This window comes from Amblyraja radiata, unplaced genomic scaffold (genome assembly GCF_010909765.2).
Source record: "Amblyraja radiata isolate CabotCenter1 unplaced genomic scaffold, sAmbRad1.1.pri S66, whole genome shotgun sequence".
Lineage (NCBI taxonomy): Eukaryota > Metazoa > Chordata > Chondrichthyes > Rajiformes > Rajidae > Amblyraja > Amblyraja radiata.
The window spans coordinates 300,223-312,643 of record NW_022630160.1 but is presented as its reverse complement, the minus strand read 5'-3'; the positions used below and the strand labels follow the sequence as shown (position 1 = coordinate 312,643).

At 46.3% G+C, this 12,421-nt stretch overlaps 1 long non-coding RNA gene across 1 annotated transcript; it reads right to left on the bottom strand.

Moving 5' to 3' along the window:
* Positions 1–3,765: 3,765 nt before the first annotated feature.
* Positions 3,766–4,792, bottom strand: LOC116969505. The gene is made up of 3 exons (XR_004410797.1): positions 4,740–4,792; positions 4,341–4,436; positions 3,766–3,824 (listed from the first exon to the last, which is right to left on the bottom strand). It is a non-coding gene; the product is annotated as an uncharacterized LOC116969505 (long non-coding RNA).
* Positions 4,793–12,421: the final 7,629 nt, after the last annotated feature.

The following is a 12,421-nucleotide window of genomic DNA, read 5'->3' as shown; positions in this document are numbered from 1 at the left end:
ATGGCTCTCACCTCCAAGAGCACTGAATGACTGAGTCTCCACAGCCACCTGTGCATGGAATTCCAAAGGTTCTCCAGTATCAGCGTGCAGTAATGTCTCCTTATCTCTGTCCTACATGGTGCAGACCACATTCTGAGAGGGTGCCCGTTCTCCAGACCCCACAGACAGGGGAAACATTCTCCCCGCATCCAGCCCACTGAGCCCTGTAAGAACTTTGTGTTTCACTGAGATCTCCTCCTATACACCCGAATTATCGAGTACACAGGCCTAGTCTACACAATCTCACCCCGCACAGCAAACTCATTGCACAGGAACAAGTATTGTTAATCTTTGCTGCATTTCCTTGGTGTCTAGTCTGTCAATCTATCGGTACACAGGAGCATAGGAACACAAGAAAACAGGAGCAGGATTAGGATCCGCTCCTCAGGCTTGCCCCTCCATTCAATGTGATCATGGCTGGTTTAAGCTGGCACCAATTCCTCTTCTGTGTTAGTTCGCTATAATCTTAAATATTCGACCTAAGCAATATTCTACACACCGGATGAGAGGCTGCTCTGGAAGGTTGGATCTCATGGAATCCGGGGTGAATTAGCCGATGGAATACAACATTTACCTGAAGGTCACAGACTGAGGATGTTGGTAGAGGGTCGTTTTTCAGACTGGAGGCAGAGTCCACTGTTGTTCCTTATTTATATACACGATTGGGTGTGTCTGTAGGTTGCACGGTTAGTCAGTTTGCAGATGGAACTAAAATTGGTGACATTGTGGAGAGCGAAGAAAGTTATCTGAGAGTAAATGGGATCCCTGTGAACTGGGCCAATGGGCTCAGGAACGGCAGGTGGGATTTATTAATGTGAAGGTGAGGTGATGCACTTCGCTGAGACAAACCAGGGCAGGACATACACAGTAAACGGGGAACTTTATAGAACTGAGAGATCCCGGGCTGCAGGTACACAGTGCCATGGAAGATGCAACAGTGCCAGGCAGGGTGGTGAAGAATGTGTTTGTCACTCATGCTTTCATAGGTCAGGATATTAAATACAGCGTATGACACATTAAGATTGTTAGCAAATTAGAGAGGGTGCAAAAGGATTTATGATCATTTCATCAGGTCTGAAGGGCTGGGTTATAAGGAGACGTTGGACAGGCAGGGACATTTGTCTTTAGAGCCCTTCAATGGTGTTTTTATAGATGAGTATAAGATCTATATAAGATGCACAGATAGGGTGAACAGCCACAGTATTTCACCCAAAGCAGGAGTGTATGAACGTCTGACACTGTGATGCTTCCCAGCTGATGGGTTTAGAGGTATCTCCAATTTCCCTTCAGTCCAAAAGACCATTAATGTTTGCATCTACGTATTGATTAAATATATCAGAAACAAGAATAATGGAAAAGGTACAAGCTTTACCTTGCTTGAAGTCATCAGATGTTTCTTTGAATGCCGTCTTGAACGAAACAGGGCAATGAAACTTTTCAATCAGCAAGGCTTCATCTACCACAGACAGTGGTTTGGCTTCATCACGAACCCGGCAGATATTTAACAGCTGGTTATAAACTGATCATTAGAAATGTTTTAAGGTGTTCCACAGAACACTTACACTGTTTCCGTCAAGACAATGTCCTACCTTCGCTTGCGACCAGCTTCCTCCTGAAAGAAATAAAACACAAATCTCAATTGACTGAGTTGGACCGTCCTCATCCCGACAGCGGGAATTTCACCAAATTTCTACAACCCTCTGATAATTCCCATTTCCCAACACTGTCATGCAGAGAGAAAGCGGATATTGCCGCAGAGATGTAGAACGATGGGGGAAAGCACAAGGAATTTCATGAGAATAACACCATAACTGAGAGGAGGAAACTTAATGAAAAGACTGGGCAGGTCGTGGGATTTCATCTGGAGAAGATGTCAGGAATGATGAGAGGGAATTTAATATTATCGGTGGATTTAAATGTGTGGGGATGAAATAATATCTCAAATCAAAGGGGAGACCAATAATCAAAGTTGAAATGTAACGTGGTCTTCAATAAATACCGAAAGGAATGCAGTCATGAGAACATGGACCTCACTAGCATTGGAGGGACTGAAGCCAACAGCAGAGATCAATTTAAATGCAAGCGGTGATAATTGCTCGGTTCTAAGCTTCCACCCCCCCCCCGTCTAGTTTCAGTAAAAATACTGAATCAAGCACTTGAATCAACTAAATTTTATTCTACCAAATGCGTGTCACAGATCACACACTGTACCTATCCCACCGTGGGTTCGATCCCAGCGTCTAACTGTTCAAGCCCTCTAGGCCTCGCACAGACAGAGACACTCCAGAAGGGTACGTGGTCCTGAACGCTCTTCCAGAAGATCGGCCCAGAGCCTCGTGACCAGGGACTTTTATCTGCCCCACGAACTCGAGGGGCAGAACCACGTGGGGGTTGTCTCTTAATCACCCAATTACAAATATCGATTAACCCCATACATAACAGGCATTTCCCTAACCCAATGATACAATAATTCAATACATTGTATTCACAACCGACTTCAAGATGATGTCAACTTGGAAACATTTACCCTGATGAACAGAACTCTCAGACAAGGCTCAACACCCCATCCAATCAACACTTAGCAGAGTCAGATTCTCCAACATTATTTACAAGCTATTTTCAAGGTATATGTCTGGTTTGCAGCCATCCAATCCATTCTATGCATTTAGTACCAGATTGACAGGATTTGCAAGGCTTCCCATTCTTTGCTTGCAAATTGTATCAAAGTTCCAGACTTCCTGGCATCTCTCGCAGCCTGTCCCAGAGAGCAATTCCAATTTAAACACATCTCCCAGCAAACCCTGAAACTGAACCCCATTTTGAAGTCCTGGCTGGTCCAATTTAGCCAGGATTAACAGTGGGGTAAACACATTAGGGCTCATGGAATTTGGAGTATGGTGTGGTGAATGTATAGGAGGGATGATGACTGGATAGGATGGGCCAAATGGCCTGTCTATGGTGTAGAATGGGATGTCATTCTATGGTGAAACAAGGTGGACAAAACAAACAGAGCAAATTCCCTCAAGGTGACCACCCACCGCTGTGGGAACCGGATATAGATGATCAATCTGATGTGTGCGCCATGTTCTCGATTTCAATGTTAATCCCCATGGTCATGGCTGATCTAGCCCAGGACTGAACTCCTCCTCTTTGCCTTATTCCCGTCTATTACAATTCCCCGATTTTTCAAAATGTATCTTCCTCTGGTTTAAAATATGTCTAACATGTAAAACCTCTCAGAGTGTCTTGGCTGGAGACTCCCAAATATTCACTGCCCTCTGCCCATTCGTGGTCCTTGGGATCAGATATAGGATCACCTGTCATTGTTCTAAACGCTACAGAATACAAACACCTCTCTACATTCCGGCCAGTCAGTTCTGAGATCCCATAGATTCAGCGGGAGGCCAATTAGTTTCTGAACAACAACAGCTGGAACAGAGGGAACATTTACTCAGTTCCGAATTACTGGTGAATGCAGCATTTATTTCAGAAATGTCACCCACCATTTATGTGTGCACTTTCACTTCACCAAACTGTAGTGTAACCCTCACCTTCAGAAACACCACACTGTCTTTTTGATCCATCTGTTGCTGCAACTTTAAGAGTTCCTCCTGAATGGATTTTAAATTATCTTGAATCTTTCCAAGATTTTTCCCCATTGTATTTAGAATCTTCTTCTCTTCCTCCCGGATATCTGCCAGTGCGCGCTGCTCTTTCTCAGTGAGAATCTGGTGCAGTTCAGCATACTGGGATGTGATCTTGGACTGAAGGTTGTGTGATTGTTCCTGTCAAATAAAAGGTGAAGAACTATATATAATGTCACTGATTCAATAATTTGTCTAATGTAGACAAATATGCTGTAAGAACTCATCGGATGAGGCAGCATTTATTGAGAGAAGGAATAGGCAACGTTTTGTCGTGAGGTCGTGAAACATTTCTGAAATGTCGTGAGGGTAATGTGAAACCCATTAATCCTCTACCCCCAATACAATTCCCTGCTGCCTATTCCTTTTAACATGACCATTAATTCCCATTTATCCGTCCACCACCCACTTTGCCAGGGATTATAACAGTCACCGATTGACCATTGAACCAGCGTGTGTTGGGGACGTGGAAGGAATCCGACGCGGTCACAAAGAGAAGGCGTGAATCACACGGGCAGCACCCGAGGTCAGGATCGAACCCGCTCACCAGAATTAGGCGACAGCAGCACTACTTGTGTCACTGCGCTGCCCTATTATTACATGCATCACAGGGATCAAATCTACACAAGATCAGGCAATCGAAACTGAAAGCCTCACCAGAACTCCAGAAATCTTCTGTTTCTGTTGCTGCTCCATTTGCTGGATCCCTGATTGCTTTTCTGCAAGAGACTGGATGGAAGATTTCACCTGATCCTGGGATTGTGTTTGAAAATCAAAAATAAAAGTGTTAGACTATAAACAAGGAATTAAACAACCATAGACACAAAATGCTGGAGTAACACAGCAGGACAGGCAGCATCTTTGGACAGAAGGAATGGGTGACGTTTCAGGACGAGACCCTTCTTCTGACTGACATTCCTTCTCTCCAGAGATGCTGCAAGTCCCGCTGAGTTACTCGGGCATTTTATGCCTATCTTTGGTTTTAACCAGCATCTGCAGTTTCTTCGTACACACGGGAATTAAACAATGATGCGATCAAAATCAGTTTGTTTTTACCTTGAAGGTTTCAACAGCTTCTTTAACCGGCATGAAGTTGTGAGACTTGTGTTCCCGCCCAGCTGCACAAATCACACAGATCAGCTTCTTGTCAGTTTCACAAAACAGCTTCAGTTCTTCCTGATGTTCCTCGCACTGAAGTTTATTTTCCTTCTCTGTCCGATTCAGGCTCAGTGTTCGAGCTTTCTCAGACAGTCTCGCCAAGGCCCAACTAACCTTGAGGGTGCGGTCTGTAAACTCCTCTCTACATTCCGGGCAGGAGTTTCTCCCCTCCCTGTCCCAACTCTGTGTGATACAGGAGCGGCAGAAGTTGTGCCCACACTCCAATGACACAGGATCGGTGAAGAAATCCAGGCAAATGGGACAAACTACCTCCTCGGTTAAACTCTCGACCTGGTCTTTCGAAGCCATTTTAACTCCTCCACTTCCTGGTTCAAAACGCATTCCCTTTACCTGAACAGCTGACCCCCTGCAGTACCGCGAGTGTTCACTGCTCACGCTGCCGTCTCGGGGAATGAATGTGATTCGGCTGCAAGTGTTCAGTGCGAAGATGCAGAAACATGGAACTGCAGATGCTGCTTCACAACAAAAAGGCACAAAGTGCTGGATTAACTCAGCGGGTCAAGTAGCACCTCTGGAGAACATGGACAGGTGATGTTTCTGGTCTGGATCCTTCTTCAGACTGATTGTAGGGGCGGTGGATGGGAGATGGAAGAACGATGGAAGGAAGGGGACAGGACAAAGCCTGGCTGGTAACAGGTTGACACAGTTGAGGGGAGAGGGGGAGTTGATCGGCAGACGGTTGTACAAAGTCCAGAGATGAAAGACAGAAAGTGTGTGACAAAATGATCGAGGACTTGCGAATTGTGTCCTGATCTTCAAACACTCTTCTCCTCAGGCGGCCATAGGTTGTGCAAGTGCACTGAAGGCGCTGGTGAATTTCACCATCAATGTCTGCCTTCCCCTGGGAAGCGGAGAGTAGCGCTTGGGACAATATAAGGCAGCATAAAAAGTTGGATAAAAATGCACAGATTCACGAAGATGGTGCCAGGATTTGAGGGACAGAGGGAAAGGGAGAGGTTGGGCATAGAAGGATTTATTAATTGGAGCGCCGGAGGCTGAAGTGCATGGGATCAAGAGGTGAATGGGTAGGGTAAATGCACAGCCTTTTACCCGGAGTAGTGGAGTCGAGAACTAGAGGACACAGGTTTGTGGTGAGAGGTGCAAGATTTAATCGGAACCTGGGGTACAATATTTTCACCCAGCGGGTCGTGGCGAAATGGAACAAGCTGCCAGAGGAGGTAAGTGAGGCTGGACAGCAACGTGTCGACGGGATTTAGGACCCGGGGGAGCCCGGAGCTGTGGAACAATCAATGAAAGGGGCGGGGCACGCGTGAGCGGAGGCGGAGCTCAGCCCCGTCAATCACAGCCCTGATCAGAAAGCCGATGTCATTTGTTATCAGCTTCGGGTAAATTTCATTCCTTTAAACTAAATACATCCGTGTTTCCTATCGTGAATTGTTCATTATATTAGGCTGCACAATAATATTCGTTCTATAGCAAAAACTGTTATTTTATTTAACAGTCTCACGTGCAAACTTGAATTCAACTCAATGACTCAATTATACTATTGTCACATGTATCAAGTGACGGTGAAATTCTTTGTTTTTGCATGTAATCCGGTGAAATACAGACCTCACCCAGGCAGTACAGAGAGAGGCGCCAAACCCGCACGTCTTTGGGAGACCCCGGAGGAAAACCATGCAGACACAGGGAGAACGTGCAAACCCCACATAGACAGCACCCGGTGTCAGAATCGAACGGGTCTCTGGGTGGACCAATGTGTAGGTTAATTGGCGTCTATAAAATGTCCTTTACGTGGATAGTTCGGGGATCGCTGGTCGGAAAAGACACGACAGGCCGAAGAGCCTGTTTCCATGTTGTATCTCTAAACTAACCTAACCTAAAAAGCTTTGTGGGGAGGGATTGAAGTCTAAGACACTGATGTGCTGCCTCCAACATGTCTGCCTTCAAATAAATGTACAGTATTGTTCAAAAAGGCCACTCTGGGACTTAGTAAGCGATTGATTTGACACTGAGAATGCAAAGGCATATAATTGTACTCATTGAACAAAGAGGACGCCCTTTGGCCCACAATGTCAAAACCCATATGATGCGTACTTGACTTAAGATAGATACAAAATGCTGGAGTAACTCAGCGGGTCTGGCAGCGTCCCTGGGGAAAAAGGATTGGTAATGTTTCAGGTCGGATCTGAAGAAATGTCCCCACCCAAATTGCCACCCATCCTTTTTCTCCAGAGATGCTGCCTGGCCCACTGAGTTACTCCAGCACTTTGTGTCAACTTCTGTACCTCTTGCCAGATGGGTTAGGAGAGAAGAGGGAGTGATCGGGGTGAGACTCATCCTTGATAATGCTGGTGGCCTTGAGTGAAATGTCGATGGAAGGGAGGTTGATTTGCGTGGTGGGCTGGGCTGCGGCCACAACTCTCTGCGGTTTATTGTTTACTTGGATGGAGCTGTTCCCAAACCAGGCTGTGATACATCACGATAAATGCCATTTGTGTCGCATCTGTAGAAGTTAAATCGGCAGCAATGAAGACCAATACTATCTGCAATAACATCTGCTTCTCTGTTTTACAGGTGAGGAAGCTGTTTCCTGCCCAGACTGACTTGGCCAAGAGGTTGCTTCTCATCTTCCTCTCCGTGGTCATCCTGCAAGTGCACTTCGCCACTGAGGAAGAGCCCGGCCATTCCTCAACAGAGATGGACAGTCCCAGCGACCTGCCTTTGTACAGCGCCACACTCATCCCGACTGCGTTGGACAGAGCTGAGACACACTGTATCCTCCATCTCGTTGCAAGAAACCTTTGGAAGCCTCCCAACAGCCCAGCGATGTCCCACCAGAGATTCAAGTTCACTAGTTATAGGAGTAGAATTAAACCATTCGCCCCATCGGGTCTACTCTGCCATTCAATCATGGCTGATCTCTGCCCCTTCTAATCCCATTTTCCTGCATTCTCCCGATATCCCTTGACATCCATTCTAATCAAGAATTTGTTCATCTCTGCCTGAAAAATATCCACTGACTTCGTCTCCACAGCCCTCTGTGACAATGTGTTCCACAAATTAACCACCCTCTGACTAAAGATGTTCCTCCTCACCTTCCTTCTAAAAGAGCACCCTCAAATTCTGAGGCTATGGCCTCTGGTCCTAGACTCCCACCACTAGAAACTTTCTCTCCATGTCCACTCTATCTATGCCTTTCATTATTCTGTATGTTTCAATGAGGTGCCCCTCATCAAATGCTAACCCACTGATTCCTGGAATTATTCTTGTAAACATCTGCTGGACCCTCTCAAGAGCCAGCAAATCCTTCCTCAGATATGGGGCCCAAATTTGCTCACGGTACTCCAAGTGTGGCCTGACCAGCGGCATATACAGCCTCAGCATTACATATCTGTTTTTGTATTCCTCTTTATATAAATGCTATCATTGAATTTGCCTTCCTGGTTGGGTGGGTGGAACAGACCACATGTCACATGTACCGAAGTACAGTGACAAGCTTTTGTCGTGTACTAACCAGTCACTGGAAAGGCAACACGTGATTCTAATTGTGACATTTATAGATACATCGTAAGGGAATAATGTTTAGGGCAAGGTAGAGCCAGTAAAGTCTGATCGAGGATGGTCCGAGGGCAACCAATGAGGAAGTCTGAAGAAGGGTTTCGGCCCGAAACGTCACCTATTTCCTTCGCTCCATAGATGCTGCTGCACCCGCTGAGTTTCTCCAGCATTTTTGTGTACCAATGAGGTAGATAACAGTTCAGGGCTGCTTTCTAGTTGTGGTAGGATGATTCCACCCTCCTTAATGAGGTTCCCATTTCCCATGCTCTCCAAACCTGGAGGGATCCCATTTCCTTCAACCCTTCCTCATTTTCAGCCTTTCACAAGATTGAATTTTAAAACGTGTTCATCACATCTAATAGTACTTTAGTTTAGAGATACAGCACGGAAACAGGCCCTTCAGCCCACCGAGTCTGCGCCAACCAGCGATCCCCGCACATTAACACTATCCTGCACACACACTGGGGACCGTTTACAATTGTACCAAAGACAATTAGCTTACAAACCTGTACATCTTTGGAATGTGGGAGGAAACTGAAGACCTCGGAGAAAACCTACGCAGGCCACGGGGAGAATGTACAAACTTGGTACAGATAAGCACCCGTAGTCAGGATTGAACCCGGGTCTCTGGCGCTGTGAGGCAGCAACGCTACCGCTGCGCCACCGTGGTTCAAATCAAAGCCCTTTAACAGTGACTGTGCGGCAGCGGTTCCACCTGCTGCACTAATGTGTTGCCTCACAGCTAAGTATTCTGAAACCCTGAACATATGACCAGGAGTTGGCTCATTGACCTCAACAAACCCAGTCAACACACGAACGGTTAATGAAACACTTCAGGCCCCTGTTCCAGCTCCCCCACAAATCCTTTGATCCATTTATTCTGAAGCAATAGATCTACCCCAAGAGAAAAGATACAAAGTGCTGGAGTAACTCAGCGGGTCAGGCAGCATCTGTGGAAAACATGGATAGGTGACGTTTCACAGAGTGCTGGTGTAACTCAGCGGATCAGGCAGCATATGTGGAGAACATGGATAGGTGACGTTTCACAGAGTGCTGGAGTAACTCAGCGGGTCAGGCAGCATCTATGGGGAACATGGATAGGTGACGTTTTGGGTCAGGACACTGCAAGTGCGACAATACTGTTCAGTACTTTATATATGACTCTTATTTAATCTATATGACCTCGTGCTCGTCAGGTCTTATGAATGCTAACTTGCGCAGGGAGATGTAGACTGCGTACTAACTTCACCAGAGAGGTGAAGGACATAAATGTGTTGTTGCAACAGGGATTGTGAATAGATTGTTACGTGTACAGCTGTTTGATGAACAGTGGAGGAAGGAACTGCAGATGCTGGTTTACACCAAAGATAGACACAAAATGCTGGAGTAACTCACCGGGTCCGGCATCATCTCCAGATAGAAGGAAAGGGTGACTTTTGGGTCGACACCCTTCTTCAGACATTACATTTCAGTATCAGCTGAAGTTACCCACTCATCCAATCCTCTCCCTACCTTGTACTCTTGCTCACTGAAATATCTCTCGTATGCTAGAACGAAGACAACATTCTCCACCGCCTCTTGAATCGCCTCTTCCAGCCTCTGGCGGTAATGATTTGTCAAATCCAGCGGCTGTGAATCATCACACCTTTCCAGGAGCTCCATCATCGAAGACATTGGAGGACCTGTGATGAATCAAATTAATGGAATTATCAAGTGTTGTCTGTTTTCCCCCACCCATAGCTGTCACCACCCCCACTCTGCTAAAAGGCAGACCACATGACGGAGATGAGGCGCTCCGATCAGCGGGTTGCTGTCAGGCCACGAGCCGGAACTACCCGCACCCTGCACGGAGGGAGGGAGACCCGGCTGTGATCCTCGACTTGCCCTGACATTGGTACCCAGGCAGTTGCTGTTACTTATTCCCTGCGGCATCGAACAATGCGCTAACGCACAACAATTGTCCCTCTCCCACTGTTCAATCCCACGGGTGCATTCTATTCTTGATTCTGGATGGACAAAATGTTCAAGTTCAAGTGAGTTTATTGTCATGTGTCCCTGTATAGGGCAATGAAATTCTTGCTTTGCTTAAGCACACAGATAGGCATTGACTACAAAACAGATCAGTGTCCATATACCATAATATAAATATATACACACATGAATAAATAAACTGATAAAGTACAAATAACAGAAAATGGGTTCATAATAATCAGAGTTTTGTCCGAGCCAGGTTTAATAGCCTGCTGGCTGTGGGGAAATAGCTATTCCTGAGCCTGGATGTTGCAGTCTTCCGGCCCCTGTACCTTCTACCTGAAGGTAGCAGGGAGATGAGTGTGTGGCCAGGATGGTGTGGGTCTTTGATGATACTGCCAGCCTTTTTGAGGCAGCGACACATTTTGACAGAATACACCGTTGCGACATTAAACGCAACTTATTCTCACACTTTAGCTTTAGCATTCAGAGTTCAGAGGCACAGTATGAAAACAGGCCCTTCGGCCCAGCGAGTCCATGCCGCTCATCAATCCATCACCCGCTCACACTAGTTTTATGTTATCTCACGTTCTGCATATTAGGAGCACATTTACAGAGGGAAATTGATGTTCATGCCAGCATGCCATAGGGGTGTGGGAAGAAACACACGCCGTCATAGGAAAAACGTGCAAACTCCACACAAACAGTGGCCGTGGTTAGAAACGAACCCGAGTCTCCGGAGCTGTGAGCCAGCAAGTCTACCAGTTGCACTACTGTGCCGATTGTCACATGTACTGAGAAACAGTGAAAATATTTAGTTTGCATGCTGTCCAATCTAATCAGGTAACACTGTACACAAATACAGCCAAGCTAAGCACAAGTACAGCAGGTAGAGTGAAGAGAGTCTAATGAAATATTAAAATTATTCATTGGCTCCTTTTACCCTATCCCCGCCCTATCTCGAGGGAGGGGGAGGGGAGAGAGAGAGAGAGAGAGAGAGAGAGAGAGAGAGAGAGAGAGAGAGAGAGAGAGAGAGAGAGAGAGAGAGAGAGAGAGAGAGAGAGATAGATGAGAGAGAAGCTAGAGAAGAGATGCGTCAGCATCGAGAGCGCGCTCGATATATCTATCAGATACATATCGACTACGCTATATCTATCTCTCTATCTCTCTCGCTCATCTCCGCTCTCTCCTCTCTTCTACTCTCATCTCTTCTCAGTCTCTATCCTCATCCTATCTTCTCGTCTGTAACCCATTCTTACTTCTTTTCAAGCTTCTATATAGGGATTAGATTTGTAATGAGAGAGTCAAGAGATTTATTGTCATGGGTCTGAAGAAGGCTCTCGACCCGAAACGCCACCAGTTCCTTCTCTCCAGAGTTGCTGCCTGTCCGGCTGAGTTGCTCCAAGCAACTGGTGTCTATCTTCAAAGGACTTTCCACCGGGCTGGATGTCGGGGTTGGTGTGTTGCGTTTCACAGACCGAACTGTCCAATTAATGGTAACAGATGGGCACTGAGGGAAGTCCCCCCCCCCTCCTCTCTGTTTTATCTGCCTTTCTTAACGTTTGTGCCTCTATGCAAGGATCTCGCGAGCCACCCCAGGCTGCCCATTTCTGCTCCCCCTCGTCTTTAATAACTACATTTCCCTAACAATTACTATCTTTGTTAGTTATAGGAGCAAAATTAGGCAATTCGGTCCATTAAGTCCACTCCGCCATTCAATCGCGGCTGATCTATCTCTCCCTCTCAACCACATTCTCTTGCCTTCTCCCCATAACCTCCTGACAGCCGCACTAATCAGGAATGTATCTATCTCTGCCCCTATTCTTCACCCTTTTGACAGTAGTCTTGTTTTATTGGAGACGCGGGAGACAGCGGATGCTGGAATACTGAACAAAACACGAAATGCTGGAGGAACTCGGTGCATTTGTGTTTAAGAAGGAACTGCAGATGCTGGAAAATCGAAGGTACACAATAATGCTGGAGAAACTCAGCGGGTGCAGCAGCATCTATGGAGCGAAGGAAGTAGGCAACGTTGCCTATTTCCTTCGTTCCATAGATGCTGCTGC